The sequence below is a fragment of the Lissotriton helveticus genome, chromosome 7, assembly GCF_964261635.1.
Source record: "Lissotriton helveticus chromosome 7, aLisHel1.1, whole genome shotgun sequence".
Taxonomy (NCBI): domain Eukaryota; kingdom Metazoa; phylum Chordata; class Amphibia; order Caudata; family Salamandridae; genus Lissotriton; species Lissotriton helveticus.
In genome coordinates, this window is record NC_136068.1 from 1,026,894,656 (window position 1) to 1,026,915,715 (window position 21,060).

Here is a 21,060-nt window from a genome sequence, read left to right on the forward strand (position 1 = left end):
ATGGTCTCCTCATTCAAGCTCTGTTAGATGCAATACATTTACCGACAGCTATCGCTATCATGAAGTGCAAGGCACATACGAAAGTTACTGACATCATTTCCCAAGGTAACGATCTAGCAGATCGAACAGCCAAGCTTACAGCTCAGACTCCAGACGTTCCAGTTAACACGACACAGACACTCACTCAAGATCAGACTACTTGTATGACAATTAAGGACCCTACACAAGATGTCATAGACATACAGTTACATGCTACTCCCGAAGAAATCAAGAAATGGTCAGAACAAGGAGGGGTCCAGACAGATCAAGGATGGTTGACGAAGGGAAAGGCCACATGGTTTCTCCCCGACTCTATGGTTCAAGTTATTATTAATACCGCACATAGTCCAGCACATCTAGGAGAAAAAGCTATGTTAGACAGTATTCAGAACCTTTGGTTCAACAAACATTTACGAGCTGCAGCCAAGCAGAAAGTCCGTACCTGTATGATATGTTGTCAGTTCAATCCAGGTAAAGGTGTCCCGGTGGAACAAGGTGGATTCCAACCTCCTGACCACCCTTTTGAAGTCCTCCAGATGGATTATATTCAGATGGAGCGATGTCGAGGTTTCAAGTATGTCCTCGTAGTTGTATGCGCCTTGTCCAGGTGGACAGAAGCATATCCAGTTCCAGATTACACAGCCGCGACCACTGCCAGGCAGTTGGTTCGTGAATTCTTTCCCCGCTATGGACTCCCTAGGGTTGTGTATTCAGATAACGGCCAGCCATTCTCGTCTGAGCTTATGAAACATGTTTCCCTTCTGTTAGGGTACCAGTGGAAGTTCCATTGTGTACGCCATCCTGAAGCAGCCGGTCTCGTAGAGAGACATAATCAGACTCTGAAAATACGCATTGCAAAAGTATGTAAAGAGAAAGGTGTAGACTGGCTAGTAGCTCTGCCAGTTGCTTTATTCTATATGAGGATGGTTGCACATTCCAGATCAGGTCTGTCCCCGTATGAGGTCGTATTCGGCCGCCCCCCAAACATGTGGGGTACACCTAGACCCCGCAGTATTACAGATGTTTCCAGTAATATGCTGACAGATTACCTAGCTTCCTTGATGTCTGCCCTACACTCTTGTCGTTCACAGGTTGCCGCCGCATTTCCAGACCACACCGAGGTGAAACCGCATGAAGTCGTTCCCGGTGACCTCGTATTCGTCCGAAATTTTGATGGTTCAAGTCCGCTGGAGCCCCGCTGGAAGGAGCCTCGCATGATCTTACTAACAACAAGGACCGCCGTAAAGCTCGAAGGCAGGAAGGGGTGGGTCCACCTGAGCCACATAAAGAAGTTCCATGGAATACGTAAAAAGACTTTTGCTAAGGACTGCCTTATTCCGAAAGACTGCCTAAAAACAGACTCTGAACTTGACTCTGAACTCAAAGTTCCCCTGTTAGAGAAAACTCCGCAACAGGAGTATAAACAGAAGCTCCGGTCTAGTAAAATAAGTCAGCCAGTTTAATTGTCTAAGTCCCTCTCAGGTGAAACGGTTAGACAGGTTTCTGACATGTATGAGATAGACCCCCACAGTGAGAGAGTTAGTCAAAACTCTAAAATATGTATTATTGTTCTAAGTTTTCTATTATTTTTAAGTCTTATGGTTACCTGCACAAGTTATGCTTTACATTTATGTTTTCCAGTTTCACATGTACATATGTTTTCTAATGATACAGTAGAGCACACATTTAGTGATCTGCCTCCTCACGAGCTATCCTATCGTCTTGCTATGCGAAATAATACATTCATCCGAATGTTGCACTATTCACACCAGACCAGCAATGCCACTAATTGTTGGGTATGTGGTCGACTCCCCCCTTTCCAGACACCGAAGGGAGTTCTGCCACTCTTTCCCTATCCGTTTTCACATAATGGTTCGTGTGGAGCATGGTCCACTTTAACGTCATCCTCAACTGATATGTCCCTTCTGAATAGAACATGTTTTCCAGACAAGCAAGGTCTTTCCCATAGAACAGGGTTAGATCTAGAATATGAAGTATATGATTTAGGTAATTATTCTTCGAATTTCATGGTCCTGAATGTTCAGTCCGATACTACTCCAGATTTGCCTGCTATTTCAGTACTACCAGTCAAAGGCGAATTATGTGTCAGAAAGAATGGTTCCGCACATGTAGGACATAGTGATTGTACTACTATTGTCGAGTATAGTGACAGTGGGAAATCTATTCTCAAAGCCTCACGTCATTCTTATTTTGTTTGTGGTCAGACCGCATATGTTCGTCTGCCCCTCGATTGGGATGGAACATGTTATATTGCCTTCCTACTGCCACCAGTTTTTCTAGACCCATCCGATTATCACAGAAACACACATCTAGTACACATTAGACATAGAAGGGAGATCGAGTCCCCGATTGTCGATCAAACTGAAACTACTCTAGAACAGTATCAAGACTTTAATAAAGGTTTCTTCTTTTTTATAGGACCTATCCAGAATAGTAAGTTAATACGTAGGTTAACCAGAACCCTTGAAGCTGTAGTAAATGAGACTACTTCTGCTCTAGGTAACTTAACTGAAGAGCAATCTGCTATGCGTTTTGTCGTGCTCCAAAATCGTCTCGTTCTTGACATCATACTGGCCGATAGAGGAGGAGCATGTAGAGTCATCGGATCTAGTTGCTGCATTTTCATTCCTAATAACGCGCCGTCTGTTTATTCAGCTATAACCAGACTTCATAAAATTGCCCATCAGTTGCACCAGAATCCAGGCACCTGGACATGGTCCGGTTGGCTCTGGAGTATTGTATCTGCCTGGGGATGGAAAGTACTGTCATTCCTGGGTATTGCAGTAATGATCATATTCAGTTGCTGCCTCTGTATACAATGTGGCCCTGCGATTTGCGGCATGTGTGCTACCTCTTGTATTCCTAGTCCTAAATCTCGTTCCAAGACAAATCGAGACGAGCAAATGATGCTATATGAAATGATAGATGGTATCATGAATATTGATGTTTCCTGATGGAAACGTAGGGCACAAGGAGGGAATGTGGAAAAGTAAATTTTGCCATGTTGTATGTGCCTACGTGTTCCCCATCTTATGCTATATGTGCATGATCGATATGCATGTATTCCCCTCTGATCGATTAAAGACGCAATTACAAGTTGTGTCCATCTCTAGTATGCCAGTTTCCAGTCCTTGTGAAAGCAGCGAATATTAAGCCTATGTAAACCTACGTTGCCACATTTTACAGTGTGCACGTTAATTCATTGAATTGTCCCCGTTTCTAGGCCTCAAAAGGGCCCAGACTCAGATTCAGCTCCTGTCTCCTGAACCCTCTCCGAGGAGCGATACAGCCCCCACCTGCATCCCTGACCCCTAGCTTACTTTCATGCCTCGCAGTGCCCGGCCCGGCCTGGCTCTGCCTGCCAGTCTGCCAAGAGTATGTTATGCTTCTAGTTATCAGTCCAGCCCTCCTTCTCTGCATTCCTAAGCTACTGCATCGCATCAATAGTTTCCGTCATGGTCTAGCCTTTATGTCTCCATGTAAGAGAAATACTGTATTAATATTCATAGAATATTCCTCGTACACGCAATACATGTAGAATTATGCACGCACCAGTCTTAGTGTCTAGTAGCCTTTGCCCTGATAACTTTTGGATTCTATCAATATGTACTCCAAACACCAGATACCAGATATGTCTTAGGTACATGTCGCTCTGACACTCCAGACTTTAGTCTCCTCTTCTAGCGCAGAAGTCATAGCCCCCAGTTCTCCCTGGTAACACGTCATTGCCCGTTTGCGCGTACCACTAGGTTAGAGGTCCCAGCTGCTCAGGTAGCCCCCTCCATGTTTCCGCCCCGTTTATGACATATCCTGTTACGTTTACATCACATGTCTATGTATACGCCCTGTACACGCCTTCTTGTTACATCATTTTGCCCTTATCTTTCGCGACTGCTACGAGCTACGAGTCACGCCTACTGCTACGCCTACTGTATTGAATGTAATGTATTTGTTTAAGTATATATACTGTGCACCCATATTAAAAGTTGTCCAGATCCCTTGTCCTTATTCCCAGATCCTGTCCCCGGCAGCTGCCTTCATTCTATTCCCGTAGAGGCTGTCATGTTCCTGTACTTTATGCCTGATTAAAGCCTGTAGACTCAAGATACCTCGAATCCTGACTCTTATTTATTGAGCTATCTGTTTCATTCACTGTATTAAAAAATAGAACCGGTAATTAATTATTTATTTACCACACACTCATTCACCAACAGTTCTATATAGTCACTCATACATGTACTCACTCATCATATGTACTCATACACCTATACATCCTGTTACACACCGATACTCATCCATAGAGTTACTTACACACATACTCACACATGCTAATAAACTATCAAACATCCATTTAGTTGCATATACAGCTATACACACACCACTACACTTACTTCTACAGAAACGTACACATACTTACTCTCTTAAACAATCACTTATGGAAAAACATACTTATTTATACAGGAACTCTTCCAATCTCTCACTCTCATATATGCTCACTTATAAACATTAATACTCACATATAGTAGTTTAAAATATATGTACTTTCTTATAAAGATAGTATTGAGACAGTCATTCACTCACTAACACACCCATAAACACACTCATCCACCAATACAGTCCTGCACACATGCTGTCTTCAAAACACATACAAACAGTGAGTTACTCATTCATGCATCTATGCGCTAAGTAATATTCCCCACCGAACCATACAAACATTCATACTGATAGTTTAAAAAACAACTAATAACCCATATAGACACTCATGTAGCTACTCACCATCCCATGCAGCCACCTATACACAAAGTGAGACACTGATACAGATATCTAAATATTTAAATATTACTCTGTAATACTTGAAATTAACTAAGATACACTTAATCAGTCCGTTATACAATCAATTTTACAAAAACAATCATCCATTTAAACATTTATATACCCATTTATTCTTCCATCGACCTTGAGATGTACATATATAAAACATATTTAATTTTCCGAAAAACACACATTCACTGGATGATGTCATCAGTGATGTCATGAGTGATGTCACTGACCATGTCATTAGTGATGTAATATGTGACGTCATCAACAGTGCATTGCGGACGCGCGAGCTATAGTTAGCTGAACTAACTATGACAGGGGAATTTCAATGGTTTTTGTATGAGTGAATTTTCCAGCTAACTATAACGTGTGAAACCTATGGTTTTTTCAGTGAATATATATATATTCACTGGAAAAACCAAAGGTTTCAGGCATGTTATAGTTAGGAATTAGCATTTAAAAAACCGTAGGAATTCACGGAAAAAAATAAAGGTTACAGGGACGGTATAGTTAGGCTGACATTTCACTTGTACAAAACCTGAGAAATTCAGCCGTTATAGTTAACTAAGCTAACTATAACTCGTGCCCCCGCAATGCACTGCTTATGACCTCACATATTACATCACCCATGACATTGTCAGTGACATCACTGATGACATCTCAAATGACATCAGTGATGACATCATCCACAGCATCTGTGATGCAGCCACTCGCACCCCTATAAAATCTTTTAGACACCCATTGCCGCTCCCACACAACCATTCACAAGCCCATTCACAGAGCCATACCAGTACTTACACACCCACTCACTGATTCATGGATCTACCCACACATCCACTCGCTCGCCCATACTGCCACTCACTCACTAATACGGCCTTTGGCATCCACTCATACAGCCATACAGGCGCTCACACACTAAGTGAGTCACTCATAGAACTACTCGCACACCTAGACACTCCTCCATACCATCAATCATACAGCCACTTCCTCATCCAAACAGTTACACACCCAGCCACTTACTTACTCATACAAATAGTAACACATACTCACTCAGCTATACAGTTACTGACAGAAGCATGCACTCATCCAAGTAGCCACTCTCACATTCACTCACTCATATACCCCATCACTCACATATACTACCTTTCACATACTCAGTTACTCACCCATACTGAAACATGCACTCAATCACTGACACAGTCACACAGACACTCACTCACCCATACATCTTCTCACTCATGCAACAGTCCCCCATACAGCCATTGACTCACCCGCTCACTGATCCATACAGGCAGCCACACACCCTTCACCCACAAACACAGACACCCAGACCACCATAGACGTTGGTAGACAACCATTCAATCACACATATAGCCTTCACTTACCCACTAACACACTCATACACCCACTTAGACATCAACTGACTGACAGATGCACACATTCACACAACCAGTCACTCACCCGTACATTCACCGAGAAACCTAATCACTCACTTCATACAGTCAGTCATGCACCCACTGAGTCATCCATACAGTCACGCATACATCCACCAGGGCCGGCCTTAGGCATGTGAAAGCTGTGCACCTGCACAGGGCCTCCAGACCCCAGGGGCCGCCATGCCAATATAATATATATCCTTAATATAATAATCCTCTGAGGATGGATACATATTTGCGTGGCGGCCCCAGTGGCAGGGATTTGGAGGCCTCCAGATCTGTTCCACTTCCAAACAACCTGACCCCCTTCCTGAGCCCTGGGGGGCTCCGCCCCGCCCGGACCCCCTCTTCCGGGGCCCCCTACCTACGCTCCCTGCCCAGGGCCGCCATGAGCCTAGAGCTGCCCCTGCATCCACTGATTGAATAATACACCTTGCTATATATATTTAACAATAAAAAAACATACCAATGGAGAAAGGGTCTGAGGGAATTTTAAAGACCTAGCCTAGGTTAGCACCCCCTTAAACAATATATAAACAACAAAGAAACCTACAGGTCTAGAAAAGAGGGATTACCTGAAACTGTCATCAATCGTATTTAATACATTAATGACTAACAACTATTTTCCATGAGTAGGACAATAATAACAAATACAATGTCTGCAGTGATTTGTGAGTAGAACCCAGAAGGTATTCGTAGGATTCCCATCAAAATCTTGTGATGATCAATGTTATCATTTGGTCATCCAACCAAGGTAATAAAGTCTCTTGATCATTGAGACCATATTCTTACCTTGTACCATAGTCGGGTCACTGCCCACAAACACTTTTTGACCAAGTGATATCAAAACTGATGGGTTGAAGTGCAGTGCAAAGAAATCATAAAGGTGGTGAATGTTAAAAAAGGATAGAGGACAAGAAAAATAAGTTTATTAGGGATCTGGCCTCTTCCTAATTAAAAACGAGAACAGTGCAAGAAAGCAGTGTTAAACAAATGACTGCATAGGGGCCAACATGTTTCAGCCTAAACGGGGAAGACCCAAGGCTTTCTTCAGGGCCTCTGTTCTAAACTTTGCTACTGCAAAGTGATTATGTCACACAAATTTTTTTTTGAGGTGACAGAGGGAATAATAAAGTGAAGAATCAAAAAGGATACGGTAATTCAGTAGCATATCCTCCGTGTCAGTAGATGATAAAATGCATCTGGAACAACAAAACATAAAGCAAACATAGTATTCAAAATGAGACATGTCCCACTTGAGCTCCTCCTAGTGAGATAGATAAACATAGATAACACTCACCCAGCACGACCGGGGATTTTTCCTCACCTCACCTGGACACATACTCAGGAATAATGAGAAAACGCTCTAGAAAAGTAAGGATATGGGTGCATGATGCAGATAGGTGAAAAAACTTTATTCCACTCTACTCTACACTGATATGAACACTCCTGTCGTTATCCTAACTTAATGTTCAATAACTATTCAAGTAACCTCAAATTACTATGGGCTCACACCTCTCAAGAGGTCGCTCAAACAGTGGCCTATAACTTAATAAGCCTGGTCACGGAAGACTAACCGGTAAAAAAGACAAGCTATATCAGATTGACAACTTCACAAAGTGTAAAACACTTGATTAAAGTCTTAAGCACACATCGATAATGACAACACTCCTCTTGTGACATCTGGGCATACCTATCCGTCATTGCCTCTGGCTGGTCCCGAGATCAGGGGGAGGCAACGAACGGAATGGTTGCAGCAAATAAAATAGAGTACGATGTCTACAAAGCGGCCAATCAATGGCTCAATCTCCAGCTCAAAGTTCAAGACGGAAAACGTCTTTTCACACCCTCGCAGCTTAATGCTCCTTTTAATGCCCTGGCCAAAGAATGCCTTATACAATGATCGAATGTGGAATATTATGCCCGAAAATGACTTACCCCATTGAGCAACGGCTCACTGTTTACTCAGAGCCGGAAGTACGGGTTTAGGCGCGTAATCCCGCGAGACTCGTCCAACTACAGGATGATGTCATCCTGCTCAAAGGAGTAGTTCGTAAACGAGGTGCATGCGCGCACTAGTAGTACAAGCCTCCGATACAACCAAAAGTTAACGTGCCTCGTTGGAGTTCTCAGAAGTAACATCGCGACGTCATTGATGAGAGGAGCGACTCAGTAGTCGTTTCTAATTAATGCAGATTCTAGTCATGCACAGTCAAACACACCCAGATATGGTCTAATAGTGTGTCGCAGAACTGTCAGATGGCTTCATGAATCAATGGTTATGATATATTTATCCAGAAGAACTGTACCCAGATATTGAATAGCGACATTAACCAATAACAGAATGGTAAATTTTTATCTAGGTAGTAATGTTCGCACAGGCTTCACATGACAACCGAGCATTATATGTGTGGCCTTTATGCAAAAATAAACGCCAGTATCAACAGTATGTGAACAGACTCTATCGGTGTACAACAGAGAACATCTCATATTTGCAAGAACGACAGTGTCATAATGTCATTTACAAATCTAAGTGTCATATACAGTTCTAAGTGATGTGCCCACATACAGTTATGTTGTGTGTTCAGAGAGTGGTCCAGGGTATTTCGTCATTCAGACCCTGGCAATCCGAGCGCAGCTTGTATATCCACCTCTGTTCTTTCATAAAGGATACAGGATATGGACACTTACAGGAATGAGTGTCTACGCCAACTGGGTGACAGGTCAGCTTACTTACCTCTTTCAATAGACCCCACCAGGAGACTGATGAGCGAAATTCAATCAGTAGTGGAGGAAGCTTTGTTAGAAGGCTGGATCACACCCTTGGAAGCGCAATTTTTGCAGGCCCAGCATCCAGTTGTACCTTATTTCTATACCTTGCCGAAGGTACACAAAGCTAAAAGACCACCTCCCAGGAGGCCCATAATATCTGGGCAGGGCTCCGTTCTTGAGCCTCTTTCTGAGTTTGTTGACCACTTTCTCAGACCTAAAGTGCAGACCATGCCCACTTACCTCAAGGATACTAAAGATGTCCTACGAGTAATTCCGGAGATTGAGTTCAACCAGGAGACAGACCATCTGGTGTCACTGGATGTTGAATCCTTGTATACTTCCATCCCCCAGGATGAGACCTTAGATACCATCTGTTCCATCCTGGGGGAAACGGACCTGAACACTATCACTCCTGTTCCTTTCATTATGTCTCTGGCCAAAATCGCCATGAAAGAGAATTATTTCAGGTTTGAGGACATGCTGTACCTTAAAATCTCGGGTACGAGTATGGGCAGCATTTTTGCGCCAAGTCTGGCGAACCTCTATGTTCATGTTTTTGAACAAGAGCAAGTACTAACAGCCAGTAACCCCTTATTTTCGTCAATAATTTGGTGGAAACGCTATATTGACGATATCCTGGTGGTGTGGCGGGGTGAGGTGGATTCGATTACTCGCTTCCACGAGTGGTTGAATACCCGCAATAGATTTTTACGTTTCACAGTGGAGATGAACAAAGAGAGAATTGCTTTCTTAGATCTCTCCATATATGCCACCCCCACGGGACTTCAGAGTGAATTATTTCGGAAGCCCCTGGCCAGGAATTCACTCTTGCTATACGACAGCCAACATCCCAAGTCGCTTATCGACAATCTGCCGTATGGGCAGTTCCTTCGTGTTCGAAGGAACTGCTCTACTACTGAAACCTTTTTGAAACATGAAGCTAACCTTACAGGTCAACTCCAAGCAAGACACTATCTGAGACAACTAATCAAACGCTCCCTAAAACGAGCCAGTAATAACAACCGCGAGGCGCTTATAGAGCCCTCGATAGAGAAGCCACCTCTCACACGTTTGACTTTCGTTAGTACTTTTAATGCCAAATCTAACCAGATTCAGAAAATTGTAAGACGCCATTGGCGGGTACTGAACTGTACTAACGATAAGATCGAACAACCTTTGTTCGCTTTTAAACGTTCTAAGAATCTTCGGGACTGTCTGGTACACACCCGTCCCAAGGAGGTATTAACGGAGACCAGTGGCACTCTCTGGGATCTTCCAGCAATACACGGACACCATCCTTGTGGTGGGTGCTCTGTTTGTGCCCAGACCTGTAGAACAACCCAAATTGAAATAGGGACTAATCGCCCCTGGGTACTAAAACGGTTTTCCAATTGTAATAGCTCACATGTCATCTACCAGTTGGTCTGTCCCTGCAATGAGAGATATATTGGGATGACTACACGCAAGGTGCGTACGCGCATGTTGGAGCATAAGAGCTCGTTTAGATGCAAGAAGAGCGTGTCTAAACTCACCAAACATTTTTTGGAGCATGGTCATAAAGAAACTGATTTCAGTTGGACTGTCTTGGAAAAACCGTTGATCCCCTCTCACATTTAGGATGTTTCTAAATTCCTATTTATGAAAGAACAGAGGTGGATATACAAGCTGCGCTCGGATTGCCAGGGTCTGAATGACGAAATACCCTGGACCACTCTCTGAACACACAACATAACTGTATGTGGGCACATCACTTAGAACTGTATATGACACTTAGATTTGTAAATGACATTATGACACTGTCGTTCTTGCAAATATGAGATGTTCTCTGTTGTACACCGATAGAGTCTGTTCACATACTGTTGATACTGGCGCTTATTTTTGCATAAAAACCACACATATAATGCTCGGTTGTCATGTGAAGCCTGTGCGAACATTACTACCTAGATAACAATTTACCATTCTGTTACTGGTTAATGTCGCTATTCAATATCTGGTAACAGTTCTTCTGGATAAATATATCATAACCATTGATTCATGAAGCCATCTGACAGTTCTGCGACATACTATTAGACCATATCTGGGTGTGTTTGACTGTGCATGACTAGAATCTGCATTAATTAGAAACGACTACTGAGTCACTCCTCTCATCAATGACGTTGCGATGTTACTTCTGAGAACTCCAACGAGGCACGTTAACTTTTGGTTGTATCGGAGGCTTGTACTACTAGTGCGCGCATGCGCCTCGTTTACGAACTACTCCTTTGAGCAGGATGACATCATCCTGTAGTTGGACGAGTCTCGCGGGATTACGTGCCTAAACCCGTACTTCCGGCTCTGAGTAAACAGTGAGCCGTTGCTCAATAGGGTAAGTCGTTTTCGGGCATAATATTCCACATTCGATCATTGTATAAGGCATTCTTTGGCCAGGGCATTAAAAGGAGCATTAAGCTGCGAGGGTGTGAAAAGACGTTTTCCGTCTTGAACTTTGAACTGGAGATTGTGCCATTGATTGGCCGCTTTGTAGACATCGTACTCTATTTTATTTGCTGCAACCATTCCGTTCGTTGCCTCCCCCTGATCTCGGGACCAGCCAGAGGCAACGACGGATAGGTATGCCCAGATGTCACAAGAGGAGTGTTGTTATTATCGATGTGTGCTTTTGACTTTAATCAAGTGTTTTACACTTTGTGAAGTTGTCAATCTGATATAGCTTGTCTTTTTTACCGGTTAGTCTTCCGTGACCAGGCTTATTAAGTTATAGGCCACTGTTTGAGAGACCTCGTGAGAGGTGTGAGCCCATAGTAATTTGAGGTTACTTGAATAGTTATTGAACATTAAGTTAGGATAACGACAGGAGTGTTCATATCAGTGTAGAGTAGAGTGGAATAAAGTTTTTTCACCTATCTGCATCATGCACCCATATCCTTACTTTTCTAGAGCGTTGTCTCATTATTCCTGAGTATGTGTCCAGGTGAGGTGAGGAAAAATCCCCGGTCGTGCTGGGTGAGTGTTATCTATGTCTATCTATCTCACTAGGAGGAGCTCAAGTGGGACATGTCTCATTTTGAATACTATGTTTGCTTTATGTTTTGTTGTCCCAGATGCATTTAATCATCTACTGACACAGAGGATATGCTACTGAATTACCGTATCCTTTTTGATTCTTCACTTTATTATTCCCTCTGTCACCTCAAAAAAAAATTTGTGTGACATAATCACTTTGCAGTAGCAAAGTTTAGAACAGAGGCCCTGAAGAAAGCCTTGGGTCTTTCCCGTTTAGGCTGAAACATGTTGGCCCCTATGCAGTCATTTGTTTAACACTGCTTTCTTGCACTGTTCTCGTTTTTAATTAGGAAGAGGCCAGATCCCTAATAAACTTATTTTTCTTGTCCTATATCCTTTTTTAACATTCACCACCTTTATGATTTCTTTGCACTGCACTTCAACCCATCAGTTTTGATATCACTTGGTCAAAAAGTGTTTGTGGGCAGTGACCCGACTATGGTACAAGGTAAGAATATGGTCTCAATGATCAAGATACTTTATTACCTTGGTTGGATGACCAAATGATAGCATTGATCATCACAAGATTTTGATGGGAATCCTACGAATACCTTCTGGGTTCTACTCACAAATCACTGCAGACATTGTATTTGTTATTATTGTCCTACTCATGGAAACTAGTTGTTAGTCATTAATGTATTAAATACGATTGATGACAGTTTGAGGTAATCCCTCTTTTCTAGACCCCTAGGTTTCTTTGTTGTTTATATATATTTAACACTCATAAACTTTTTAAAAATACTCACAGTCACTGGATGATGTCATCACTGAACCACAAACAATACACACCAATGATTTTGTTGTGAATTATTAGAATAGAAAATGTTTTCAATCTTGTAAAAATGAAAGTGAAGTAATGTGGAAGTGGTAATAGTATTCGGGGTGTCTCAGTCACCCCCGGTTTTCTCCTCTTCATGTGTTGCATGGAAAAAATACAGAAAACTCACACCTGTGAAACACAGATACTCGAAGGGAATGCAGGATGAAGTAAAGCATGTGAAAAGTAAACAGGGACTACATTTCTGACATGAATTACCATAAGCGTTTTTACCAATCATTGCTGAGAAATTAATTTGTGTCTTTGCCTCTAAAGTTAAGAACATGAATATAGTGCCCAATTGGAAACCGTTTCAAAGTGAGTTTACAACTACTCAGAACCAACAGGACCAACTCCACTTAAATCCTGATTGGGTGGCATTTATTAGAAATGATAGTTTCTAAACATGAACTTAGAAACATTCATGCCCTCCGACCACTGGCCTGATGGTGATGCTATTATTGAACTGAGAGTATGGGTAGTCCGAATAAACTCTTTGGAACCTGTGCTAGTTACTGACCTAGGCTATGTACAACTATATCACACAGTGGGGGATAAAGCTGTGCAAATACATGTTGTCCTTAATAGTGCTGTTGTCATTATTTGGTACCACAGCCACTGAATGCACACACTATTATTATAGCTTTTGACCAAGGTTGTGGTAAAGTCCATCCATTTTTTTGTAATCATAAACGGACAAAACCTGTGAGTAATTATTATAGATTTGTAAATGCTTTATTCTAAAGTGCAAATAATTAATTATTAAAAAACCTCAGCAAACTTTCCACCTTCCAGAAATGTTTTGAACCGGTGTGATCCACCAAATGAGCATTACACCGTCGTTGTAAACATAAACATAATTATAGTGCCCCCTTTAACATGTGGGATTAGTACAAAAAAAGAGGCTCTGTATTGCTTCTCCGAGCCTTTGTTCTTGGAAACTTAAGAGTCTTTTAATTCACATTAAACATTGTTTGACTCCTCCATCCATAATTGCAGTCGATGCATTTCGGCAATCAATCCATTAAGTCCTCATCACGCTAAATACCTTCTCAAAAACATACATACATAATTGTCCCATGTTTATGGCATGATATAAATGCATTCAGTAATGCCTAATTCATATTGCCTGGTGCATTGTCATCTCTTGTTATAAGACGTACGAGAAATATATTTTCTCATTCTTTTGAATACTTTTGTGCGTATGAAATTTTTCATGCTCGCTTTCTTGATTTGGTTGGCTTTTGGACCAAATGTGCTGACTCAAGTAAAGAGCATGTTTTTCAGCCTGGTTCTGTGTTGCAGCACAGTTTTCCTAGACGTAAACCAAACTCTCTGCATTGGGACTTTTGACTACTTTTTTGGGGCATTCTCTGTTCATAACTTTGTTGTGTAAAATTGCAGTATTCCAAAAGTAGCCGTCCTTCATATTTGGCAATAAAGACAATTTTGTTTTGTTTCAATGTTCTTAGATGGGATAAGAATTGGAGAGGTGCAATAAGGTATTTCTGTCTGTAGGTTTAGTATAGAGGTTAGCAATAACTTATCCATTGGCATTTCTAATCCATAAACCTACAAAACTAAATTGTGATGTGTCAAAGTTTGCTCTAGCTTTAGAACCCAGTCTCCCTAAAGAGCAATGCCAAATAGCAAACACAAAGTCTATATGCCTGTACCAAAATTTGATGGATTCCGTAAAGAGATTGACAGCATTATATATTCATCGGTCTTCAAAATAAGACATAACAAGATTGGCTATCTCTAGGGCAAAGGTACACCCCATAGCTTCACCTTTACTTAAGAGAAACAACTCTCATCTAAACATTAAAAAAACATATTTGTGCTAATTCCATGAGGAATTCCTCGGGGATCTCATTCACCTTTTCTCTTTTAATTGAGAACATACTCTATGACTTCTATAGCCACTTTTTGTGGAATATTAGCTTATAGGGCTTAAGTGTCAAAACTAGCCAGCAATTCAAAGTAGCTGCTCTCAAAGTACATCAAATCCCCGATGTATGCTGAAATGTCAATTACAAAATGTTTAAGGAAAAAATCCACATATTGTGATAGTGGTTCCAATCGGGTTCCACACCCTGAAGTGATGGGCCTCCCTAGTGGAGTAGTGGTATTTTTATGAACTTTTGAAAGTATGTATTTGACAGGCATCCAGTGGTCCTTTTTTATTAAAGAAATCAAACTCTTTCTTACTAATACAAACAGACTGTAATGCCTCTTTAGTGATAGAGATGATTTGATGACTGATCTCTGAAGATTGATTTGATTTATCTGACAGTAAGGCACAGTATCCTCTAAGTGCTTCTCAATTTCTATGTCATAAGTATTCTATACCCATAACAACAATTCCACCCCTTTATCAATCAGCGGGTTTAACTATATATAATTATTACTGGAAATTAGACTTAGCACCAACCTGCTCAAATTCAGAAAATCCCTCAAAACCTGGTTATTCACACAGGCCTACGAATAATTTTTCTCCGACTGGCAACCCCTAGCTACTCTAAGCACCATGAAACCAATCTGGTGTACGAGCGCTCTACAAAACACTGATAAGATAAGATGATAAGATTACTAGAAAGGTAGTGCAAGGCTTGTGAATCTGCCTTGGTCTGATTCAGCCTACTATATGTTCTTTCCCTCTGAATGGTATAGCCTATTAGTGCATACCTCAAGTGGCTGAATAGAGTGCTGTGTTGTCTGACTATGTGCCCCTGCCCTGCACAGTGAATTTTAAGTCGAACTTGCATAGGAATTGTAGAACACTTTCTTAGTATTTACAGGATATCTGAAGGTGCTCGGAACAAATGAGAGACCCTTGTTCGCGACCAATTCCTATGGTTCCGACAAGTGACAGTGAGATCAATTGTAAATTGGAATCTTTGTTGGTGTTGCCATCTGTACATGCTTCTACCCTTTGTTCTGATTTCTCCGGATTAGGGTACTGAACTGAGAGGCAAGTCAGTTGGCATGCAGTGGTGCTGGAAAGATTTTCAGAGTAGGGGTGCTTCCGTCAATGTTATATCGCTGAAGTCATAGGGGTTGTGAAAAATTCACACATCACACAAGTATTGCAAATCAGCCACGTCCATTTAGCAGGAGATTGGATAGGTTGTGATGTGTAGCAGGTGCATTTTGGAGCACACCATAGTAAATATATTATAGTATGCTCTGGTAGTGCACTTCTATTAAGAGACAATGCATTTTTCATTGAAATGGTCAGTAGATTTGCACATGTATGCAGTTTTAATTCAGCCTGGGCAGAGTCCGCAGAGTTCTTTCTGCATAACGGAACCCTGCAAAGTGGCCCAAAAACTCTGTCATGCTACGCAGAGTCCCACAAGTGGCAGAGTGCGCTTGGTCAGGCCTGTTTGCGTTGATTTTCAGCGCTGGGTGTTTGTCGTGTGCTGGAAAATGAACAAGAATGGCACCATGCGCAGTGCAAGAGGGTGCTACTTCTTTTCTGCTGCTCGAGTAGATTTTCTACTCGAGCGGCAACTTTCTCAACGTGAACCTAAAGTTACTCAACGCGAGCGGTCACGACCGCCCGCGTCTGCCCACATTGAGAAATTCAACCGCCTGAGTTGAGAAATCTTGCCGGGATGTGGATTTTTCTCGCTAGTGCTCGCCATCGTGATGTTAGAGACTCGGAGCGCAAGCGGGGAAAAACCTTGCTGGGAGGTGGATTTTCCTCACTCACGCTCGCTAAAGTGGCTTTGCACGAGCAAGGATAAAAACTCAACTCTGTGGAGCAGATTTTTTCAGAAGTTGCGTGCTCCGCTGAGCGGAGAAAACTCTGAAAACTCTGCAAGTGAAGCAGAGTTCACCGCCAGGCTTAGTCTTTACGATAAAACTCCACAGTGCAAAACAATGCTTTGTGGATTTTAGCAAATGTTTATTCTTTACACAAATCCAAGGTAAGGGGCTCATTATGATGGCGGGCTGACATCAGTTCGCCCACCACCATAAAGGTGATGGGACTGACCGCCAGATTTGCGGTGGTCCCACCTGCCCAATTAGGATGCCCCCGCAATACTGGCGGGCGCATCCTGCACTTTTACCATTGCGGACGGTGCTGCTGGCTGCAGCACTGTCCGCAATGGTAAAAGGGCATGCATTGCATTTCCCAGCAACACGTGGCAGGCACCAAGCGGTGCCTGCCACTTGGTGCAGGGAACTGCAGGGGGTACAATGGGTACCCCCCAAGTGCACCCTGTCCCACCCCCAGGGGGTCCGCAAGGGCCCCTGTAGCCAATCCCCACCAGCCTTTAAAGGCCAGTTACCGCACCCATCCTAATATGGATGGCGGAGCCTGGTAGGCAAATCCACCATATTAGTGGCCAAGTCCGCCTGGCCGGCAACGATTGCCGACCAGCGAAAAAGCGGCAGACGGACTTTCCGTCTGCCGCGGTACCCACACCATGATTATATGGTGGGGGTCAATCAAGTTGGGATGGCAGGCAGATCACCACCGCCGAGCCGGCTGTGGCGATCTGCCCGCCATTATAATCAGCCCCATTTTTTTCTTTTTAAAAAAAACAAACATATTTTTATTAGTTTTCACTCACTCATACGTCTTGCAGATATTTTACATCATTACTCATGCATATCACTGCTGCTAACAATAGTATCTGGCTGATTCACCTGTTCATTGTTATTCACCAAGATGTCCAATTTTCTTTCAATCGTATAATCCCCAATAATGATGGCGACCTCAAGGAGCCAGTACTATATACAGGCCGTTACATTCCCCCTCTTGTGTCATCATGCTATCATTCCCTGCGTCTGCTTCTTTTGGATACTACTCTCTACCCATGTCCCTCCCCATCCCCTATCTCCTCCACTGGTGTGTCCCCCATCAATACAATCAATCCACTTGATAATAATGTGTAGCAGTCCTGTGTGGCGTGACTCTTCTCTACTTATGGTCTAGCTATCCTGGTCCAATGCAGTCCCACTTTCGCAGTTGCGCTCCCTAGAGATAGCAGGAGCCCCTCTATGGTCCCTCCATTCAGGCCATGTCCTCCGGTGTTTCTACTGAGTTTCCGTCTGATCCCAATTTTGGTAATAACAGTAGTACAACCATTGCCTCCCAAGCTGTTGCGGCTTCAAGTGCTTTATCATGGTTAGCCCTCCTGGCCTGTTGAAACCATACTGTGCTCTCGCTGGCCGCCCATTTAGCGAACTCTGCCTTCCATTGCTCAACCCTGGGCCCCTGCTTGGATTTCCAATGCATCGTCAGCTCCCGTTTGGCTGAGAGCAACCCCAGATCTAAGAACTTGCTTGTGATTTTTGTCCTGGCCGTGTGGAGGAACCAATGCAATATGCATACTCCCATGTCCGGCTCTATCTGCCTGTCCGTCACCTCGCACAGGACGTCCACCACATCCTCCCAGTATGTCCCCAGCTGCGGGCAACTCCACATCATATGAATAAATTCTGCCACCTCTGAATTACACAGGGACATCTGGCTGTCTCTATGTTAAAATATTTATTTATCCGTGCTGGGTTTAAATATGCCCTATGTAAGACATAGAAGTGGATAAGCTGAAACCTAGCATTACGCGTGCTTTTCCACACCCTCTCCACTATCCTAGTCCAGGACGTGTCAGGGATGTCTTTTCCCAGGTCAGTCTCCCACTTTCTGTGTAGCTGACTCAACGGTTGCATCCCCTCAGTCACCAATCGTCAATATAGACACATAATGGCCTTATAGGTTCCCACCGCCATCACTACGTATTGGCATGCTAAAGATGTCTGCGGCTCCGACAACCCTCCCCCTAAGGGTATTGGATTGCAGTCACGAGGCAAGAATGTAACAAGAAGTCGCCCCTGGGAAGACCATATCTGTCTTGCAATGTTTGATAGGGTAGGAGAACGCTCCCCTCATATAGGTCCCCCACTACTTGTAATCCCTGTTCTTCCCATAGTGCCAGTGCTGACCAATCTCCCCCATGTGGTAAGGCTGTGCACATTCCCAAAAGAATCTCCGCGCATAAGGCCTAATAACCCCGCCTCATCGCTGGCTTCGAATCCAGCATAGTCGCATTGTCCTCTCCTCGTGAGTCAAGGAGCTGAGCCGAAGCCCCTGGTGGAGTATAACAAATGATAGCACGTGACACGGTATCCACCGACCTGCTGGGCCATCCGGGCCCCTAAACTCTCTCGCCACCGCTTGTGTGAGCCATTGTAGTTGGGCTGCCAGGTAATAAAGTTCAAAGTCTGGGACCGCCCATCCTCCCTCAGCCCGGGGCCTCATCATCGTGGTCAGGGCCACCCTCCTTCTACCATTCCCCCATATAAACCCCCCCCCATCAATGATCGGAGCGTTTTGAAAAACGAGCCCGTTATCCAAATCAGCAGTGTCCTGAAATAATACTGTAGCCAAGGTAATGCCACCATCATCAACAGGGCCCGCTACAGATAACGGCAATGTGCTCCAGAACGCCATGTTTCCCTTAATCGCTCGTAGTGCTCTACCCACATTGCCCTCCAGCAGGTCCCCCTGTGTATAATATATTTTAGTGCCCAAATAAGGCAAGCACTGGTGCTCCAATCGTATCTCTTCTTCTCGAATAGGGCTCACCGCCGTCTGATTCACCGGAAACAGGCAAGACTTTGCCCAATTCACCCTGAGCCCCGATATCATTCCAAACATGCGCAACAACGCGATCACCCCCGTCAAATCACTGCCCGTGTGGGCCAAGAACGTAAGGAAATCATCAGCATACAGCGAGATGTACTGTGTGTCTCTGCATAGTAGTAGACACTATAATGCCTCCCCGACCTGGCAAGGGCGGCCAGCGGCTCAATCGCAAGAGCAAACAGCAACAGAGACAGTGAGCACCCCTGTCTCGTTCCCCGCCCGACCGAACAAGCTAATGAAACAGTCGCCCCCGTTCGTACTCTGGCCGTCGCTGAGCTGTAAAGAATCCGGGTCCACCCCACGAAAGTCTCGCCCAGGCCCATCCCTCGCATGACTTGAAACAGGAATGGCCAGTCCAAACTATCAAATGCCTTCTCGATATCAACCGAAAGCACCGCCGCAGAGGGCAACAAACTGTGATCTCTTCTAATATTCGAAGCAGCCGCCGCACATTGCCGGATGTACTGCACGTGGGAATGAAGCCCGCCTGGTCCTGGTGGACCAGCTGCATCATGTACAGGAGGAGTCGTATGGCAAGGATTCTGCTCAGAATTTTGTAGTCGGTGGTCAACATGGAGAGTGAGCCATACGCCGCCATATCAGCTGGCTCTCTCCCTGGTTTCAACAATGGGAAAATAGTGGCCTCCCTTATGGTCATCGGTAGCTTTCCTATCTTCCAGGCCTCCTGGTACACGGCCATCAACCTTGGGGCTAGGCAATAAACATACGCAGAATAAAATTCTATTGGCAGGCCATCCACCCCAGGAGTTTTATTACGAGCCATGTGCTTAATCGCACTTCGAATTTCTCCCAGCGCAATTTCCTGCCCTAACAAATCCACTTGCTCCACCTCCAGGCAATGCATGGCCAATCCAGAGAGAAATCCCCCTATGGCACCCTCATCCAACTGCAATTTGCTGCAGTAGAGTTCAGTTTAGTAGTCCAGAAACAGACCATTTATCCCCTGCTGTGTATGTACCAATTCTCCCGTCGGGTCCCTTAATCCCAGTATTGGTGTTCCTTGGGGAGTCGGGTTAGCTAACCATGCCAGCAGTGTGCCCGCTTTATCTCCTTCTGCGTGTATCCTCGCCCGGTATGCCCTATAATCAAACGACCTTAGTCTCTCCACCTGATCTGCCATTGCCTCTCTGGCCTCCAGAACCTCCCTCTGCGCCCCTGGTCTTCGGGATGGGCCCTTTCAGCCGCACGCAACCGGTGTTCAGCTGTTGCAACATCAGTTAAAAGCATTTTCCACACTCCCACCATCTTTGTGATACAGAGTCCCCGTACCACTACCTTAAACGTATCCCACTACACTGCCCTCGATGATGCCGTGCCCTCATTTTCAGCAAAATACTGACGCACACCCTCCCCGAGGTCCTCGCGGAAGGGTAGGTCTTCCAGTGCCTCCGGACGCAACCGCCAGGTCG